Genomic DNA, 22,502 nt, shown 5'->3' on the forward strand with positions numbered 1-22,502 from the left:
GTTGGCCCCATAGAAGTGAATGAAGCTGCGTGAAAATCGCATCCGCAATCAAGTGCGAATGCGATGTGTTTTTCACGGATGGTTGCTAAGAGATATTGTTTGTATACCTTCAGTTTTTTATCATGCGCGTGCAAAATGCATTAAATCACATTGCACCCGCACGATAAAAACTGAACAACTGAACGCGATCACAGACAAAACTGAATGACTTTTTTTGCGAAATCGTGCATTTTTCACTGAGCCCATTCGCAACACATCCAAACCTAACCCGCACACGCTCATCTGCAAAGGGCCTTATAGAGCAAGTGAAGACATTGTCATCACTCGCTGTGCCCAACAGAGCTAACAATCTATGTTCCCTATCACAGGGAGATCATGCTGTCCTTGGTCAGATTCAAACCCAGGACCCCAGCGCTGCATGGCACCAGTGATCCACCGTAATGGCTCAAATTCTATATTGACATGCCTGCTGACACCATCTACAGCATGGATGTCAAACTCATGGCCCTCCAGATGTTGCAAAACTACAACTCCCATCATTCCCTGATAGCTGTAGTATGCCCAGGCATGATGGGAGTTGTAGTTTTGCAACAGCTGGAGGGCCACGAGTTTGACATCCCTGATCTACAGCTATATAGTGTAATAGAATGTCTACATGACGCAGTGAATATTTTTCATTGCTGAGCCTGCGATGCTGCTCCTAATGAATGCTATCTGCACTGATCTACATACACTTCTATATAGTTGCATGATGAAGTCATGCTGGAAACAATCATCCACTATGACTCCGAAACGCTATTATTTACATGGTATGTGCACTGCCAATTTTTTTTTATTGTTTCCATTTGTCTCAAATGAATGCCCTGCTTCTTGATGACAGATGGAGTATGACTGAAGGTTCAGCAGTAACGCGTCACGGCCGCTACACAGAGGACAGGGCTTGCTGCTTCTGGCTCCATCCTTGGTATTTATTCTGGGCACCGGCTGCTGCTGGAAACAGATGATCGATGGGGGTGTCAGGTATCAGCCCCTCACCGATCTGATATTGATGACCTATGCATCTAGAAGAATACTCTTTAGCCCGTATATGAATGGCTTCTGTTAAGGAGTTAAATGTGCGTTCTGGTAATTTGGCAGGCTCAGTAGTTGTGTCAGAGTGATCATCTAAGTAAGGCCTCATGCACACAACATTTTTTCGGGTCCACATAGGAGCCACAGTTTTTGCGGCTCGGGTGCAGACACATTCACTTCAATTGGGCCACAAAAGATGTGGACAGCACTCCGTGTGCTGTCCGCATCCGTTGCTCCGTTCCGTGGCCCCGCCAAAAAAATATAGCATGTCCTATTCTTGTCTGATTTGCATACAAGAATAGGCATGTCTACAATGGGCTGCCCGTTCCGTTCCACAAATTGCGGAAGGCACACGGGCGGCTTCCGTTTTTTGCAGATCCACCATTTGCGGATCGCAAAAAACATCCGGGTCGTGTGCATGTAGCCTAAGGGTACTTTCACACTAGCGTTATCCTTTTTTGGTATTGAAATCCAGTAAAGGGTCTCAATACCAGAAAAAAAACCATCAGTTTTGTCCTAATGCATTCTGAATGGAAAGCAATCCATCAGTATGCATCAGGATGTCTTCCGTTCCGTCCCTTGTACGGTATTTGACCGGCCAAAATCCCGGAAAAATACCGCACTTCTTAGATCCGGCATTGATTTCCATAGAGATGTATTAATGCCGGATCCGTTACCAAGTGTTCCAGAAAATGCTGCATCGCCGGATCCGGTTTTCCGGTCTGCGCATACGCTGGTACATAGGAGGAGCTATTTTTTCTTTTGATCTTTAAATACCAATTCCATTATTCCGTATGAGACGGATCCGGTATTTCACCAGATCTGTCTAATGGATCCGAAAAAAAAGGCTTTCTGTTTGTACACGGCTTGCCAAATAAAAAAACGCTAGTGTGAAAGTACCCTAAGAGTGGTGGGACTATCTGTCTGCATTAATCAGTAGCATAGGAGAAACCCCTGCTCCCGGCCATTAATACTACACAATACTGAAACCAATGCTGATGACATTGTTATTAATGGCCAAGTAAGTTGCATCCACTTGGCTTATTGTGGACCCCCATGTCTGCCCTGTGTTAGAGTACTTTCACACTAGCGTTTTTCTTTTCCGGCGCTGAGTTCCGTCCTAGGGGCTCAAATCCGGAAAAGAACTGATCAGTTTTATCCTAATGCATTCTGAATGGAGAGTCTGTCCCTCAGGATGCATCAGGATGTCTTCTGTTCAGTCTTTTTGACTGATCAGGCTTTTCAGAAAACCGTAGCATGCAGTATTTTTACCTCCGGCCAAAAATCCTGAACACTTTGACTGAACGCCGGATCAGGCCTTTTTCCCACTGACTTGCATTAACGCCGGATCCGGCGCCGTGTGTTCAGTCAAAACGGATCCGGCATGTTAAACCCGAAAAATAGGAAAAAAAAGTTAAAGTCCATAAATGGCGGATCCATTTTTTCCAATGCATTTTTCCATTGTGATCGAAATCCTGATCAGGATTCAAATGTAATCAGTTTTCACACGTTTTTCCGGATCCGGCGGGCAGTTCCGGTGTCGGAATTGAACACCGTATTCAAACAACGCTAGTGTGAAAGTAGCCTTAATGTTATAATTATATTACTATTCAGTGATCTTAGTTTCAAGGACATATGGGTGACAACCTCACAACCTTCGCAAAGTTTAGATTGGTTGTCGCAGTTGTACCTCACCTGGATTCAGCTCTCCATTTATTGCTCTGCTAGATTTATTTCATCAGGGGGCATGTCCTTTCTCAGGGGGGGCATGTTCATTCTGCTGTAGCTTTCTCCCTATAACAGCTCAGGAGGGTATTCTTTATGCCACAGCTCTCTTCCTTTAAATGTCAAAGGAAAAGTAAATCTGTCTGGTAGCAGTTGAAGGAGGGAACTGAGTATGGGTGACCACCTCAGCTTTGTACAAGCTATGTAACTGAGATGGACAGAGAAATAAGGAAAAAAAGAAAGAACAGGTGGAGCTATACAGATACAATGTACTGAATAACCTAATGGCTATAATACATTTTTAATTGCTTTAAGGCACTAACTGATTCAGTTCTATCCCTTCTCAGCAACCTCCAATACCTCAAATACCCAAGCATCCAAAACATCTTTATCAGCACAGCAATACACGTGGGGATTATAGGATATTACACATGGCTATTCCTAGCAACATTATTCACCTATAAAGGGGTTGTCCCATTAAAAATATTCGACAGTTTTCAAACCAGCAGTTGGATCTGAATACCTTTGTGATTGCATTATAGCCATCGAGCTATTCAAGTGCACAACGCTGTGTTAGGAGGAATAAGAGCACTGCACACTAGCACTAAAACCTCATCGCAACTGTGAAGCATGGGGGAAGAAACATCAAGTTTAACTTTCAGTCTAAGGATACAGACCTACCGTAAGTAGGCAACAATGATGGCTGTCTTGAGCACTAGGTTAGGAAGACTAGGGCTAGTAGTAAATGCTATTATTAATATTGTTATTTCAAGACAATATTTTTGTTACAATTGAGGTCTCCGGTCTTGAGACACCGGGACTGGAGACTGCTAAGAAAATGTGTGACATTGTGATAAATGGCAGTCCAGTTCGAGCGCTGTTGGATGCAGAAAGCAAGGTTAACCTGGCACATGCCAGCTTGGTAGCTGGGGACTATGTTCTGGACGTTCACGCGGGTAGTAAGGACTATTCGGTTGTTCTCACTAAGGAAAGAGATGAGCTGGCATCTTGGGAAAATCTGCTCTCTTGGAGGAGAAAAGACATTTGGAAGCCAGGATTGCTCAACTTGTTCAAGAGTTGCTTGATTGAATGGTGGACCTGGACCACTAGAGACAAATTGAAGAAACAGAAGAAGTTTGACCAGCTCCTGACTAAAGAGAAAAACACCTTGGCCCGGTATGCCGCAGAACTTGACAGAACGGAGACTAATGCTCGGGAGAAGGAGACCAAGGCTCTCTCCTTGGCTAGAGCCTGTCACCACCAGTTCTGTAAGAAGGTCTGTTAGATGTTCTTCTCTACCTGCATGACGTTCTTTGTTTTGGTTTCACTTTATCATCTCCTTTCCTTCTCCCAGCTGTCACCTATTTACACTAATTGTCTCCCTTTATATTCCCTCCCATACTGCCTCACTTTGCGGTTTATACTTCTTCCTGGATTGTGTTCACTGCTGGAGGCTGCTTCTGCTGATTCCTCAGATAAGTCTGTTCCCTTTATTTGTGTTTCCTTGCTGGCTTGATTCTAGGTGATCCTGACTCTGTCCGTATTAAGTGCAGGGAGCCGGTGGTCGTGTCCCCTCACTATTATAGGGTTTTCAGGGGTCACATAGTATTAGGTACGTGGACATGCAATCGTCTACCATAAAGACCTTTGCATGGGCATAGCAGTCAGGGAGAGCTCTAGGGGTTTTATAGGGCTCACCCATATGCTCCTTAGTTTGGGATCAAGCCAGTCGGATGTTTATTTATAAGTTTCCAGATTTCTGCAACACCATCCGTGACAGACCCCTTGAAGAAGCGCTTGAGGAGTGAGATGAATTTGAGAGGCTGAACAGGCAACTCAGAGCAGAGATGAAAGATCTCATGAGCTCAAAGGATGACATCGGGAAGAACGTCTATGAGCTGAAGAAGTCTAAGTGTGCTCTCGAGCAGCAGGTGGAGGAAATGAGGACTAAACTTGAAGAGTTAGAGGCAAGAGCTTCTCGAGATGACAGGTTGGATCAATCAAAGGAAAATGAGAAACCTGAAGAGGAGAGTCCTCTGAAAGATGCCAAGAAGTCTAAGCCAAAGCCTGTTAAGAATGGGTCTGGAGATGGCGGCGCTGTGGTGCTGGCCGCGGCAGAGAAGATGGAAGATGGTTCTGCAGAACCAGGTAATGTGGCTGATATGGAGGCTGAATCCAAGAGACTTGTGGTAGTGAGTAGCCAGGACCTGGTCATGAAAGACATTCCCTCTGCCGTCAATGTCCACCAGAAAGCCAGCAGTCTGCTGGGGAAGAAATACGAGGAGACAGATGACCAGCATGCAGATGTTGTCTACTACTGTGAAATGGCTCTCCTAGAGCCTACACGAATGGGGAACAATATCCTGGGTGACCCTCTGAAGGGAATGACAGAAGACGAAGAGTCTGTTAAAGACCCCGGTGTCCCCGGTGCCTCCAACTTCGGTGAGAAAGAGTTGGAGGCGTTAAGAGTGCCAGTACATGATTCCATGTCCGAGAAAGATGAGAAGGCTAACAAAATGAATGGAGACTCCATAGAGATAAAGGCTGAAGAAGCTAAGGCCGATGTGTTGGAGTGCAAGAAATCCTTAGACGCTACAGAGGTCAAAGAAGAGGCTGAAGGAGAGTCTGCTGAAGTAGGAAAAGCCACTGAAGAAGGAGAACTCTGAAACTGAAGCCGAACCTCAGAAAACCCCTGCAGAAAAGAAGAAAAAAAATTAACCAGATACGTTTAAAAGGAGTGAGTTGCTGAAGGAACTCTGCAAAGCAAAGGAGAAAGGGTCTTGACACAACCATGACTGGAAACAATGAACAGTTCAGTCAAGAGCTGCAGCAGTCCAAGAAAGGACCTGAGCATGTGCGAGAGCCAGAGAAGATGTTAAAGAGAGAGCCTGTCGATTGGAAAAAAAATATCTTGTGAAAGAAGTTCCAGAAGCCAGAAACACTGAGAGTAAGGGTACTTTCACGTTAGCAGCAGGGGAGTCCGGCAGGCTGTTCCAGCAGGTAAACATCCTTTCGGATCCGTCCTGCCACTAGTTTACGCGTGCCCCCGAACTGCCGATCCGTCCCCTTTGACTATAATGGGCGTGGGGACGGAGTTCCGGCAGCAGCACGGCGAGAGGCAGCCGGACTGGACTAAAGGTACTGCATGTCGTATGTTGATAAATTAAAGAAACAAAGGGAGCATGAGCGCAAGAATCAAAGAGTGCGAGGGCGTGTCATCGTCACTCGGAAAACAGTAGAAAGAGAGTATCTGGCCATTAGTTGGGCACAGAAGGCCTTAAGGCATTTTTTTTACTAGGTAGAAAGTCAGTGTTTATGAAAAACCGAGCTCTGCTAGCCTGGGCGTGGCAGAATAAAGGGAAAAATGTGTCAGGGGCCACATCTACCAGAGGGCATGGTACAATGTCGAAAAATGCTCAGACCTCCGGTCTGAAGAAGGGGGGGGGGGATATGTGATAATGGGAACAGTGCTGGAAGGCGTGTATGTCCCACTCAGGTACCTCAGCTGGGTGAGACAGCTAAAATCAAGAGAGCGGTAGTCGTCTCAGCAAAGCATAGTTTGCTGAGACAGTTTTGTTTATTAATTCTGGGCTGGATTTTAGTTGGATTGGCAGATAGGACTGTAAGTGAGATCTGCCAACCCACACCCTTCCAGGAAGGGTATTCCCTTCTACCTGAGGTGATCGCAGTTGAGGACTGCTGTAAGCAGGCTGGCATAAAGCACCTCCCAGTATGTCAGTCTGGGGGAGAGAGTGATTTAGAACAGGGACCAGCAGAGGCTCTGAGTGGTTTCAGCCAGGAGGACTGAGGGGCCACGAGGCTATGTGAAGCCTGATCTTTTCCCGGTGTGAACTGTTGGTTGATGAGCAAACCGACTAAGGGCTTGGAGCCTGAGGCCCTGATCCTAAACTGTGTTCTTTAGTCAGGGATATGATGTTTGTATTAGCAAGTACCTAAACCGTCATTTGGACTTTAATCCTGGTGTCCGTTGTCACGACCATGGTAATGGTCGTGACTCTTTGGTCGCATGCAGTTTTCAGCGGTTTGTTCTTTGTTGTCAACCACAGGTGAGGGCTCTGGGTTTGTTGCCTCACGTGTGGTTGCCGTTGGCAACATATGGTGGTTGGCAGTGTAGCAGCTGGAGCTGGTGGCTAGGCGGCTCGCTGTCACGGCACGGGGTTGCCTCTGGCAACGTGTGAGTTTTAGTGTTCACTTTCTATGTTTGGTGTTAGGGAGTTTGTTCTGTGTACACTTCTCCTTTAAGTGACACTTACCTTCTCTGGTGATGAAAGGGTTTTCTCCTTTCCTGGTGTGTGGGTGTGGCTGCTTGGGCCATTTAGCTCCTGCTGGAAGCCAGAAGTCTGAGGGGTACTCCTGCCATGTTTATGCTGGAGTCATCCTCCTGGTTCATTTACCATCTGTCCAGTGAGGGCCACCCTTGTGGTCATAAAATGTTATGCATGATGTTAAGTTGATGTTGTTATCCTTTCTATGTTTATTGCAGCTATGGATGTCCTGGTTACCTGTGTGGTTTGTGGTGTGCTGTTCCTTGGTGTTTGTGTGGACAGCAGTACTGGTGCATGGGTTCCAGTCAGCGAGGCTGTGGCAGGTAGGTTTGGAACTGGTGTAGTTCACCTGCCATATCCATATGTCTGTATATGTTCCCCCTTCCTTGCAGCTTGGCCAGTGAGACTCCTGTTCGTCCGTGTCTAAGAGGAACAGGTCTCCTTACCCTGCTCCTAGTCCAGGGATCCCTGAGGGCTAGGTGGGACCCAAGGTTCGGTGTATGAGCCATCCTACCATCTGGGTTGGCTCATGCGGTTAGGAGTCAGGGTCAGAATTAGGGATGTGATAGGAGGTGACCTGCTCCCTGATCCTGTGGTCCAGGCCTAGCAGCTACCATCCATCCTCTTACATCGCACGGCTGAGAGTTTCCTTCACTCTCAGTTGTGACATCCGTGAAGATATCTGTGATTGTGACCCCCTGAAAGAGGGCGATCCCTTACAATACAGCCAACATTACATTTTAACAATTGATCTTTGGGTGTTTTCTTCATTAGACCTCCATTCTAAAATCTTTATTTACAGTTACCACTAAAATTGTATTCAGAAACCCTGTGTTAATAGGCGGATTCCCTGTTTATTAGCTTTAACAGAGGGTTACTATAAAGAGTACATCTCACTGTGAAGGACCAGATGTGTCCATGTACTATGTGGACAACTCATTGACCTCGATGGGAACAACTTAATGCTTCATTTTTCCTGCAGAGGCGCTGCAGGAAAAATAGACACTTACTGAAGGGTTCTCACACAGATTACAACTAATTGCTACTGGTCTTGAGAACTGGGGCACTGTATTATCAACTTATTGTCAAGAGTATCTCTAACAATAAGGGTTTTGTCTACAAGTCAACAACTCCCTTAAAAAATGAAGTGGGTGCATGACCACACGGTCAAGTTTCTTCATACTGTTTTGGAAGCCAAAACAAGGAGCGAATTTTAAAAAGAGAAGTCATATCTATCCTGTATACTCTCTCTCTTTTTATGATCCACACCTGATTTTAGCTTCCAAAACTGCATGCAGAAACCTGACCGTGTGGTGTACCCTATGGGTAATCACTAAAATAAAGTGGCCTAAATGGGAGGAAATGCTCAATAACTGTAGCATGTTTATAACTGGGGGAGCCTAAGGGTCCCTAATCATGGTAAAACATGATGGGACCAAAGTTTTCACTTCTGTATGGAATTACCCCAAATACTAATACAGCTTTGTCCATAGAAATACATTTCCTCTATTAATTCCCTTCCCCTTATCTCCATGTTATTACCATATTAAAAGTCTGTTCTTCAGTTCTGAGTAACCAATGATATTATACTTCTGACTGTACTGTAGACTGTACCGCAGGCTATTGTACTGTGACTTGACAGACACGCCAAGCTTCTTTGAAATGAGGGGATTATTCACACATTGTAAAACTAGCAGGAGATTTAAATAGACGGAAGTTACACTGAATACTCCCAGGTTGCTCTTTCTGTGTTTGACAGGACTGGCTTGTTTTACTCTATATTGTCCTCTAGACACTATTTTACAGTAAAATATTCCAGTACTAACTGGTAAATGTAGTGAGATGATAACCCTGTATACTCAGTTTTATTAAAGGGCTTTATGTAAAGGGATTTGTCCATCTCTTAAATATGCCATCAATGTCAGATAGGTCTTGGTCCCACCTCTGGGACCTGCTCTTGTCTCTAGAATGGGGCCCCCGAAGTGAAGAAGAGTACACTGTGCATGTGCGGCATGCTCTTGATTCACTGCTATGGAAGCTCCAAAAATAGCCAAGAGAGGACACTCTCTACTTCTGGAAGTCCACCACTCCATTCACGGCTATGAGGCTGCCGGAAATAACCACATCAGTGTTCCCATGACAGTGAAAGAAAAGTTGCGCTTGCATGGTGCACACTCCTCAGTTTTGTAGGTTCGTTCTTGAGATAGGATGGTCTTTAGGGGGATCCGTACCTATCTGGTTGAATGTTGCTAGGATATGTCTGAGATGGGAATACCATGTTAAGAAATGGTTAATTACTATATAAATGAAAAGTTCTACAATTTTCTACTACACTTACAGTTCCAAATGAGAACTTTCTTGTTTATATTGGCAGGCTAAAAACCTGTGTGTTCTTTGTCCTCTTGGCTGAAGTGGATACACTTGTATTCAGTCTAGATAATGCTCTAGAGCTAAATAGCAGATACATTGTAGCAACCTATCAGAGAGGTTTGCTGATATACTTAGATCACAGAGCATTGTCTAGAATGGATGCAGTGGTATTCACTCCCCAGTGGAGAGCAGAACCTGGTGTGTACTGGTCTGCAGTCTATGATAATGGTGCTGATTTGTTCCATCAAATGCCCACCCTGGGACAAGAGACACCATAGCTTGTACCTTGTTCCTATATCTTGTCGGAGAGAAAGGCGGCACCCTTCCTAGTGTGCCATGCCTTTCTTGTAGTTAGGGTTAACTCTGTATTGGTTAGCACCACATAGCTGGAGGAGGGAGGTGAGGCCAGCTCTAGATTGAGCCTCCTCTCAAGGCCACAAGTAGGACACCTCTATGGTTCATACCTTTGGTAGGGTATGAACACTGTAACTATGCATCTATATAATGATATGAGTTGTCATCATCCTGACAAATCCAGGAATTTCCCTGAGCAAATTTTTCCAGTCGGAAGGTTTGGATTATTGGCTGATTACAGATATGACAGATTTATGACTGCTTGGAGCCTTTGTGGATCTGTACATTTCTAGAGTGGTTATTGAACCTACTAATTTGAGTGAATGAGACACATAATTGGTGTTTAACTCCATAGGACTTTAAAGTGAAGATGTTTTATTGAGCAGATCATATTATACAATTGTTACCATTATATGATGGTCGTAGTCGGTAACAGGTCTTTGGTGATTTTCGTGTTGTTAGATAATAACAATGTAGCTCCCAACAAAAGCACTGGTGAAATTAAGCCTTGCCTACCATTCCCATTATGCAATAATCAAACACCTTTGTAGTTCTGATAATGATTGCTATTTTAACGGGGCATTTATTTAAAGTTATAATCTATCAACAGGATACGGGATTACCTTTAGATTGGTGGGGTCCTTTCATAGAAATGAATAGAGTGGCCACTCACATATGTCCGACCAGCTGCTCCATTCATTTCATTAAGACCAAGGCCTTCAGTTCTCATGATCAGTGGGGGTCCCAGCAGTAAGACCTCCATGGATCTAATAATTATTACCTATCCTGTGGATGACTGGTGAGACGTAGGAGGAATGCTCATTTGGCCGATAGCTACCATACTCCATACTCCTCTGATGGTGGCTTATCTCCCTAACAACAAAGGGATTGAATACATTAAAATCCAACCGTAGCATTGGTCAACATCCAAAAATAATAAGAAGAAAACAAGTTACAGTAACTGGTTCAAACCCCCTCCGCTCCAGTTATCCCACTAGGTTGTGTTTTTGTTTGACTGCAGCGGTGACATGCCATATACCGCGTGTGACCACTGCAGCCAATCACTGGCAGCAGTGGCGTAGTGTGTGAAGGGACCATAAAGGCAGTTGCCCTGGGCACCAAACTGCAAGGGTCTGAATAGTACCATTGGGGGCTCATAGTGCCCCCAATGCCCAGTCCTAAAGTGTAACTAAATGTTCAAAATTGTGCTGACAATAATTTTTCTAATATACTTTTAGTTTTTTTCTATTGTGCTTTAGAATCCGGACTCTTCCACACCGCTGTACACTGGAGTATGGATCCTGCTGTGGCCTTACTGAGCGCTGTACAGGTAGGAGCTCCATAGTACATCGCTCCTCTGCCTGTACCAGCGCTACTCCACTAAAAGACTGCCAGGCTTTAGCAGAGTGGGCACAGGCTAAGGCGCGATATCTTATGTGAGCTCCTGACCGGCACTTGCTCCCTTCTGCTAAAAGCCTGCATTTTAGCACCAAATCTGCACCAAGTGTTACTTGCAGTTTCTGTTGCAGATTTGCCCCAATTTTACCTTTCAAATTAAAGAGTGTAATATGCACAAAAAATCTGCAAAAAAAATTGACATGCTGCAGATTTGAAAATCTGCATGTCAGGTCAATTACTGCATGGAAAAAATTCACAAAGCGTACTTGAGATTTCTCAAATCTCATTCACTTTGCTAGTACTGTATTCTGCTGTTTTTCCATGTGAAAATCCACGCAGAAAAACGGAACAGCCGGCCCTTAATAGAACAGTTCTATCCTTGTCCGTAATGCGGACAATAATAGGACATGTTCTATTTTTTTGCAGAATGGACCTGTAAACATACGGAAACAGAATGCGCACAAAGTAACTTCCATTTTTTTTTGTGGACCCATTGAGATTAATGGTTCCACATACGGTCCGCAAAAAAAAAAAAAAATTGACACGGAAAGAAAATAGGTTTTGTGTGCATGAGCCCTAATAAAGACCCTGTTAAGGCAGGATTCACACAGCACAGCATACTTCTGCATTTTTCGATGAATTTCATTGGCATTTTTAACAGCTTTTTTTTTTCCACGAAAATGATGCAGCCAGATGTTACTTTACTGTCTATGGCAAATCATTGAAAAATCTGCATACATCTCAGTTGTATTTGTGGTGTTTTGGGTGTTCATTGTGTTTTTCTAATGCAGCGCTGGTTATGACATTGTCTCTGGTGTTGTTCCTGTTAAAAAAAAACATATGTTTGGCTGCCTGCAGGCAGGAGAAGATCAGTCATGGTATTGTAATGGCGGCAGGAGGGCTGAAAAAGAAATATTAAATAATAAGATCACTGTAAGGCCTCTTTCACACTTGCGTTGTCCGGGTCCGGCGTGTACTCCACTTGCCGGAATTACACGCCGGATCCGGAAAAACGCAAGTGTACTGAAAGCATTTGAAGACGGATCCGTCTTCAAAATGCTTTCAGTGTTACTATGGCAGCCAGGACGCTATTAAAGTCCTGGTTGCCATAGTAGTAGCGGGGAGCGGGGGAGCGGTATACTTACAGTCCGCGCGGCTCCCGGGGCGCTCCAGAGTGACGTCAGAGCGCCCCATGCGCATGGATCATGTGATCCATGCGATCACGTCATCCATGCGCGTGGGGCGCCCTGACGTCACTCTGGAGCGCCCCAGGAGCCGCACGGATGGTAAGTATGCTGCTCCCCGCTCCCCACTACAGTTTACCATGGCTGCCAGGACTTTAGCGTCCCGGCAGCCATGGTAACCATTGAGAAAAAGCTAAACGTCGCATCCGGCAATGCGCCGAAACGACGTTTAGCTTAAGGCCGGATCCGGATCAATGCCTTTCAATGGGCATTCATTCCGGATCCGGCCTTGCGGCAAGTGTTCCGGATTTTTGGCCGGAGCAAAAAGCGCAGCATGCTGCGCTATTTGCTGCGGCCAAAAAACGTTCCGTTCCGGAACTGAAGACATCCTGATGCATCCTGAACGGATTTCTCTCCATTCAGAATGCATTAGGATAAAACTGATCAGGATTCTTCCGGCATAGAGCCCCGACGACGGAACTCTATGCCGGAAGACTATAACGCAGGTGTGAAAGAGCCCTAAGGCTACTTTCACACTTGCGTTCAGAGCGGATCCGTCTGAGACGGATCCGCTCATATAATGCAGACGGTGGCTCTGTTCAGTACGGATCCGTCTGCATTATAATGTTAAAAAATTTCTAAGTGTGAAAATAGCCTCAGACGGATCCATCCAGACTTTCAATGTAAAGTCAATGGGGGACGGATCCGTTTGAAGATTGAGCCATATTGAGTCATCTTCAAACGGATCCGTCCCCATTGACTTACATTGTAAGTCTGGACGGATCCGCACGCCTCCGCACGGCCAGGCGGACACCCGAATGCTGCAAACAGCGTTCAGGTGTCCGCCTGCTGAGCGGAGGACAAACGCTGCCAGACTGATGCATTCTGAGCGGATCCGCATCCACTCAGAATGCATTAGGGCAGTAAGGATGCGTTCGGAGCTGCTTGTGAGAGCCTTCAAACGGAACTCGCAAGCGGACAGCCGAACGCTAGTGTGAAAGTAGCCTAACACTACTCACCTGCTGTGTGCCGTATACTCCATATGTCCTTCTCTCCCCCAATATCATCGGCTGACAATAATGTTTATACGGTCCTTTTTTGGTTTTTAATATCTGATAGAAGCTTAGTAAGCTTAGTAAGCTTAGTAAGCATGTCAGACCTGGTGTTTCCTAGCATCACATATTAGGCTACTTTCACATTATCGTTTTTTGCGAATCCGTCACGGATCTGAAAAAACGCTTACAAAAATACAACCGCATGCATCCGTCATGAACGGATCTGGTTGTATTATGTCTTATCCTATGACGGATCTCAATAGCGGAATTGAAAACACTAATGTGAAAGTAGCCTTACAGAATTAGCTTATTAACTCCGGAAATCTGAAAAATGTAGGTTTATATGCTGTGAACTCCAAAAACATAACCTCCTCCCCCTGGAAGCTGATATGGGAAGTTATCAGACAGTGCTCTAATCCTGGACAGCTGGTGTTCAGCAATAAATTATTAGTGTAATACTACTGTAGTTTCTAAGGGCCCAATATTATCTAGTCACTGTTTGGTGGTATTATTCAGTAACAACTCAGTTACTTTACTGTGGTATTATTCAGTAAGGACACAGTTACTCGTTACTGTATGGTGTTATTCAGTAAGTACACAGTCACTGTACGGTGGTATTATTCAGTAAGGACACAGTTACTCGTTACTGTATGGTGTTATTCAGTAAGTACACAGTCACTGTACGGTGGTATTATTCAGTAAGGACACAGTTACTCGTTACTGTATGGTGTTATTCAGTAAGTACACAGTCACTGTACGGTGGTATTATTTAGCCATTGCATGGTGGTATCATTTAGTGTTTGTATGGTTGGATAATGCATTCTTAGTATGGTTGTTATTCTTTCACTGTGTATCATTACTTTGTCATTGTATAGTGGGGTTAGTCACTGTATGGTGGTATCATTCAGTTGTTGAACAATGGTACTATTCAGACCTCATACTGTGAGATTATTAAAGCTGGCCATGCGTATGTGAAACATCCCACTAAAGGGGTCTGGGGTATCCCTTGCCCCTTAGGAGGTTTCTACTAAATATGTCCCTCTTATAGAACAAGTAAACGTGACGCCAGCAGCGGTTAAGCAGCGGAAGCACAAGGCTCCCTTTATAGATGGTAATGTTGGTAGTTCAAAATTCTTCGTTAAAGGAAATTAAATTGTGTGAAAGTACAGTGACTCTTTAAAGGTAGTGTTAGTCACGAGAGATTTTGTCTAAATCCTAGGTTTTCATTGTGTGGTATGTGCACCCCAGGGGGCATGTCTCTAGGATATACAGTGCTTGCTATGTGCTCCGGCTGTGAATTTCATCTGGAGCACAGTGTATTTGCATAGAGGGTACTAGGCCTAAAAACAATATGAAACACTGGTCTAAAGCATGTCAAACCAGCCAGGAGAACTGCCCAGAAGCCCATACCTCCCAGCTTTTTGGATAGTCAAAGTGGGACACTTTTAGTCCACTTTTCCTGCATATTTATGCTTTAATAGTTTGCTTTTACACAGTAGTTCAAAAATCATCTGAATATAGAAATTTCTAAAATCCAAATTGCATTAAATAATGAAATAACATACAAGGTGGGCTCTAATATACAGATAGGAACTAGAAAAAAACACAATGTGTATCTGTATTGTACATGTAATAATACAAATCTGTACTTCATATCAAAAAGACGGACATTTATGGAGCAAAGAGGGACACTTGGTCAAAAGCAGGGACTGTCCCTCCAAAAGAGCGACGGCAGACAACAGTAACCTGAGAATTCGGATATGTTCACAAACGCTGTGGATATGCTGCCATGGATTTGCGCATGACATATAGAGCAGTGTTTTGCAGTACCAGCAAAGTGATTTTAAGAAATCTCATCCGAACACAGTGAAAAAAAATCTGCAGCGTGAATTCATTCCACAGCATGTCAATGTATGCTGCGGATATAAACTGTGGATTTCATTCTGGGCAGGGGCTGATTTCCCATAGACTTTACAGGGAGATTTCCCGGTGGGCCGATGCAACCTGGGCCACCCTCATGGCCGGCTAGTAGAAGTTTCTGGGGATGTATTTTGTGCTGCTGGCAGTATTTTGTGATGGACTGTGGTATTTGGCTCTGTTAGGGGCGGTATAATGTGCCACAATATGGTATTTCGGGCTCTGCCTTCCATCAATTTAGACAACTACTACGAAACGGGGGCACTTTTAGGATTTTTTTTTTTTTCAGGGCCACTTTAAGTTCCCAGTCCGCCCCTGATTCGGTGCATTGCATAGGTTGAAATCCGTGGCAAAAACACAGTACAATCTGTTACATGTGATTACACCCTTAGGGTATATGCCCATGGTGCGTATTACGCATGGATTTTCTGGGCGGATTTTTGTGCAGATAAATCTGCAGTGTAATCTACACTGTGCGGAAATTTTCAACATGGAAATTAACCTGCGGTGGGGATTTTGAAATCCACAGCATGTCAATTTTTTTGTGTGAATTTTTAGTGTAGATTTCACTCAATGCAATGCAAAAGGCGAGATCTGGGGCAAAATCTGTGACAAAATCCCCAAGTAACACAATTGTATGTTGGTGGAGAAGCACAATGAAAATCGTACAAAAATCTGTGTACAAAATCTGCGTAAACTGCTCTGCTGTGTGCGTGTACGCTTACAGTAAAAATAAATCAATTACTAACTGTGCTCAAAGGAGAACAATCAAATGACAGATACATCCGTGCTTGTCATCGCCCTAGGATGAGTCTTGTACTTCATATGTAAAGTGATTGCCATGGTACATTCACTACCAAGGCCAGGTCATGTCACAACAACAATTTGAGTGTACAGGACATATTCGAGGTAGACCACATCATTTACTTAAAGGTGAAGGACACTTTCTGGATATTGTTGAACAATGTGTCTGTAAGATGATTCTATGTAACCTACTAATATAGTCTTTGTTGAAATTCTCAAATATTTGTTATACCTTCCACACTAAATTGAGCGTGTAGAGGTATACTGTCACAACCCAAACAAATTGTCAGAGAATTATGTGAACTGGGTATCTTAAAACATAACTTTTACTATGTATTGTTTAAAATAGGTATAGAATACACCACATTGTTGTGAGACAAAAACGCAATTAGATAAAAGCGCAACTCTTATTCCACAGGATAAATGGAAAAGAAAAAAAGGGTGGATCTTACCCCGTCCAGTAGAGAGATCTACACCTGGTGGTGTAATGGTCCTTTTGTAGAGTGGCAGAAGGACACTTGTGACCGACACTCTTGTGGTCAAGGCATTTGTTTGTTCTCCTGTTGGACCCTAGAACAAGGCCCTACCTATGTCAAGGGTAGTGGGCTAAATAGGTATCCTGCCTAACAAACACAGAGCACCTGCCCCACAGGGGCGACCCCATATGGAACCTTTCCCTGTATTGGGGCCTAATCCCTACCTTATTTATAAAGCCCTAAATGCCATGTTTCGTCCCGAATTACCGGAACTCATCAGGGGACTTCAATGAACTTTCAGGGAATATAGAATGGACTGACGGTAGGTTCCCCGTTGTATTCACTGTATGGACTATCAGTGGCAAATGTCCATACTAGGTGTAGGGAAGTGTCCCCTGTACACGTATGTCTCGCCGCAATTTGTGGTGGTTTGGGAGAGCGACACTACAAAAGGACCATTACGCCACCAGGTGTAGATCTCTCTACTGGATGTGGTAAGATCCACCCTTTTTTTCTTTTCCATTTATCCTGTGGAATAAGTAAGTGGCTCTTTTATCTAATTGCGTTTTTGTCTCACAACAATGTGGTGTATTCTATACCTATTTTAAACAATACATAGTAAAAGTTTGTTGAAATTCTGCATCATTTTCTATATTTCATAAGATATGCCCCCTTGTTTACAAAGTCTTTTGTGTTGTCCACACAGAGGTCCTGTCCATAAGATGGCTGCTGATAGAGGGTCATGTGACCAGGCAAATCACCTCCATTAAAACACATAGGATATCACATGGAGGTGATTTTCCTGGTCACATGACACTCCAGCAGCGGCCATCCTATGGATAGGACCTCTTTGTGGATAACTCGAAAGACTTTGTAATAAAAGGGGGTATATCTTATAAAATATAGAAAATGGTGGCAAATTTCAACAAAGACCATATAATCATCTCACAAAGAAATTAGTCAACAATAACCAGAAAGTGGCCATCCCCTTTAAGTTTCAAAATCAGATATTTGGAACTATGACTCACGGATAAATGATAGATTATAAAAAAAATGAAAAAATAATTTTACAGCTCATGGTTCTTAACAAATGTCAGGAATAAATGAGAAATCTTTTGCTGCCTCCACCTTCAGCTATTTATAGCTCTTTAGGGCGTTCACAAGTTCCTTAATCGGCACTGAACAGAACAGTGTCTACGGCAGGTAACAGAATGTGTAAGGTCACACGCGCTGAGACATTCGCACAATGCAGGTGTGCTGCTCACATTGTTCTTACACAATACAGGAGACCCGAGCGTCAGCTCAGTGTCAGGAGGCAGAGGCGAGCCTTTTTTCCCTGCTACAACTTATTGATTCATAATCAGCAGATTCGCCTAAGCGATTTAGGAGAACACCCCGGTGAAACTTTGAAAAAGCTGGTGACATAGGGAGATCCAGCCAATATGGCCACCATTACAGCTCCCATAGGGCTCCGTTTAGCCAGAGAAATGGGAGCATAGGGCGTATAACTAGTTAGAGTTGACATACAAGAGTCTGGGAAAGCTAGGTGAGACATGATGGCAGTCGTAGTGTTTGCCAGCAGTGTTGGGTGTGCGTGCTGCTCTTGCACATATTGTCATTTCTCTGCTTATAAAGGGAACCTGTCACATTGAACATAGTATCTGAGCTAAAGGCAGTATGTTGTAGAGCAGGAGGAGCTGAGCAGATCGATATATAGTTTTATGGGTAATGATTTAGTATTACTTATATTTCACTTGTTTAAATTCCTGCTCATTCTGGGCTTTGAAGTCCAGGAGGCGGTCCTATCAGTGATTGACAGCTATCTCTGTATACACAGCCATAGAGGGAAGGCTGTCAGTCACTGATAGGACCGCCTGCTGGACTTCAAAGCCCAGAATGAGCCAAAATGTAAATGAGTACAATACAAGTTATACTCACAATAGTCTAAGTTGGTGAAGTGAAATGAGAAAAATATATAAACAAAACTATTGTTTAGAAATACAAAGCAGAAAATTGACATGTCCGTATGTATTCATCCCCTTTGTTAGGAAGACCATAAAAAGCTCTGGTGCAACCAATTACATTCAGAGGTCACATAATTAGTGAAATGATGTCCATTTGTGTGCAATCTAAGTGTCACATGATCTGTCATTACATATACACACCTTTTTTTAAAGGCCCCAGAGGCTGCAACACATAAGCAAGAGGCATCACTAACCAAACACTGCCATGAAGACTAAGGAACTACAGGGAGTGCAGAATTATTAGGCAAATTAGTATTTTGACCACATCATCCTCTTTATGCATGTTGTCTTACTCCAAGCTGTATAGGCTCGAAAGCCTACTACCAATTAAGCATATTAGGTGATGTGCATCTCTGTAATGAGAAGGGGTGTGGTCTAATGACATCAACACCCTATATCAGGTGTGCATAATTATTAGGCAACTTCCTTTCCTTTGGCAAAATGGGTCAAAAGAAAGACTTGACAGGCTCAGAAAAGTCAAAAATAGTGAGATATCTTGCAGAGGGATGCAGCACTCTTAAAATTGCAAAGCTTCTGAAGCGTGATCATCGAACAATCAAGCTTTTTTTATTCAAAATAGTCAACAGGGTCGCAAGAAGCGTGTGGAAAAACCAAGGCGCAAAAATAACTGCCCATGAACTGAGAAAAGTCAAGCGTGCAGCTGCCAAGATGCCACTTGCCACCAGTTTGGCCATATTTCAGAGCTGAAACATCACTGGAGTGCCCAAAAGCACAAGGTGTGCAATACTCAGAGACATGGCCAAGGTAAGAAAGGCTGAAAGACGACCACCACTGAACAAGACACACAAGCTGAAACGTCAAGACTGGGCCAAGAAATATCTCAAGACTGATTTTTCTAAGGTTTTATGGACTGATGAAATGAGAGTGAGTCTTGATGGGCCAGATGGATGGGCCCGTGGCTGGATTGGTAAAGGGCAGAGAGCTCCAGTCCGACTCAGACGCCAGCAAGGTGGAGGTGGAGTACTGGTTTGGGCTGGTATCATCAAAGATGAGCTTGTGGGGCCTTTTCGGGTTGAGGATGGAGTCAAGCTCAACTCCCAGTCCTACTGCCAGTTTCTGGAAAACACCTTCTTCAAGCAGTGGTACAGGAAGAAGTCTGCATCCTTCAAGAAAAACATGATTTTCATGCAGGACAATGCTCCATCACACGCGTCCAAGTACTCCACAGCGTGGCTGGCAAGAAAGGGTATAAAAGAAGAAAATCTAATGACATGGCCTCCTTGTTCACCTGATCTGAACCCCATTGAGAACCTGTGGTCCATCATCAAATGTGAGATTTACAAGGAGGGAAAACAGTACACCTCTCTGAACAGTGTCTGGGAGGCTGTGGTTGCTGCTGCACGCAATGTTGATGGTGAACAGATCAAAACACTGACAGAATCCATGGATGGCAGGCTTTTGAGTGTCCTTGCAAAGAAAGGTGGCTATATTGGTCACTGATTTGTTTTTGTTTTGTTTTTGAATGTCAGAAATGTATATTTGTGAATGTTGAGATGTTATATTGGTTTCACTGGTAAAAATAAATCATTGAAATGGGTATATATTTGTTTTTTGTTAAGTTGCCTAATAATTATGCACAGTAATAGTCACCTGCACACACAGATATCCCCCTAAAATAGCTAAAACTAAAAACTACTTCCAAAAATATTCAGCTTTGATATTAATGAGTTTTTTGGGTTCATTGAGAACATGGTTGTTGTTCAATAATAAAATGAATCCTCAAAAATACAACTTGCCTAATAATTCTGCACTCCCTGTATCCAAACAAGTAAGGAACAATGTTGTTGAGAAGTACAATTCAGGGTTAGGTTATAAAAAAATATCCAAATCTTTGATGATCCCCAGGAGCACCAACAAATCTATGATAACCAAATGAAAAGAACATGGCACAACAGCAAACCTGCCAAGAGATGGCCGCTCACCAAAACTCACAGGCCGGGCAAGGAGGGCATTAATCAGAGAGGCAGCACAGAGATCTAAGATAACCATGGAGGAGCTGCAGAGTTCCACAGCAGAGACTGGAATATCTGTACATAGGACGGCAATAAGCCATACAATCCCTAGATTTGGGCTTTATGGCAGAGTGGCCAGAAGAAAGCCACTACTTTCAGCTAAAAGGCACGTTGTGAGTTTGTGAAAAGGCATGTGGGGAAACTCCTAAAATGTATGGAGGAAGGGGCTCTGGTCTGATGAGACTAAAATTGAACTTTTCGGCCATCAAAGAAAACGCTATGTTTGGCGCATACCCAACACATCATATCACCCAAAGAACACCATCCCCACAGTGAAACATGGTGGTGGCAGCCTCATGCTGTGGGGATGGGACTGGGAAACTGGTCAGAGATGAGGGAAAGATGGATGGTTTTAAATACACGGATATTCTTCAGCAAAACCTGTACCACTCTGTGCATGATTTGAGGCTAGGACGGAGGTTTACCTCCCAGCAGGACATTGACCCCAAACACACTGCTAAAGCAACACTTCAGTGTTTTACGGGGAAACATGTAAATGTGTTGGAATGGCCTAGTCAAAGCCCAGATCTCAATCCAATAGAAAATCCGTGGTCACACTTAAAGATTGCTGTTCACATCCAACTTGAAGGAGCTGGAGCAGTTTTGTAAGGAGGAATGGGCAAAAATCCCAGTAGTAAGATGTGGCAAGCTCATAGAGACTTATCCAAAGCGACTTGGAGCTGTGATTACCGCAAAAGGTGGCTCTAGAAAGTATTGACTTTGGGGGGGGGGGGGAATATTTATGCACATTGACTTTTTCTGTTATTTTGTCCTATTTGTTGTTTGCTTCACAATATATACTGTATATACAAAAAAAACATGTTCTGTAAATTAAAGGATGCAAATCCTCAAACAATCCATGTTAATTCCAGGTTGTGAGGTACCAAAAATACGAAAAAAGTCAAGGAGGGTGAATACTTTTGCATGTCACTGTATATCCTATACCAGTTTGTGATTACATCTCTTATATTGACAGATATTCCAGTATGAGAACAGCTTTGTCATGAATTAATCACTGGTTTCAGTGCGTGCTGGCAGTGATGGCGTATTTCTTTCAAAGTCCAGCCTTCATCCTGCATGATGTAACACAAAGAACAAGTCATTAGCACATTCCAGTCTGTACTACCGTATATTTTCATGGTTTATTATTATCACCCCAGTGCCTACTTAAAGTGGATCTGTCATCAGACTATGCTGTCCTATACATGAACAGGATAACATTGGGGGCAGGTCTCTCCTATTAGCCAAAAGTTACTAATAGGAGTAATTGAAGGAAACACCAGACAACAACAGTTTATGAGTGCGGTGTATTCATCAGGAGATTGTTCACTTCCCCTCCTCACTAAGGGTTAGCGAATGGTTAGTTGGAAGTTGTGCGAAACTTCGGTGAATAATTTCGGGCTTTGATTCTACGACTTTAAAAACATTTTAAGACAGGAATCCGAAGTCGGCTTCGGTACGTGCTGATACCTTGGTACCAAAGCTGTCTTCTGATTCCTCTTAAAATGTTTTTAGAGTAATAGAATTGAAGCCTAAAGTTATTCATCAAAGTCTCGTGCGACTTCAGACTTAAAGGGGTTCTGCAGTTCTTTTAAACTGATGATCATCAGCATCTGACCGGCGGGGACCGGCCGATCAGCTGTTTCTCTCGGTTTCCCTCAGGCCCAGTGATGTCACGACTAGTATCAATGGCCTGGGCGGGGCTAAGATCTGTTCACTTGAATGGAGCTTAGCCGCACCCAGGCCAGTGATACTAGTTGTGACATCACTGGGCCTCCGGCAAACAGCGAGAAGGCCGCGGCACT

General features: G+C 43.8%; 1 pseudogene; it reads left to right on the forward strand.

Moving 5' to 3' along the window:
- Positions 1-3,634: 3,634 nt before the first annotated feature.
- Positions 3,635-22,502, forward strand: part of LOC122926156 — a 354,925-nt pseudogene continuing 336,057 nt past the window's right edge.

This window comes from Bufo gargarizans, chromosome 2 (genome assembly GCF_014858855.1).
Source record: "Bufo gargarizans isolate SCDJY-AF-19 chromosome 2, ASM1485885v1, whole genome shotgun sequence".
NCBI lineage: Eukaryota > Metazoa > Chordata > Amphibia > Anura > Bufonidae > Bufo > Bufo gargarizans.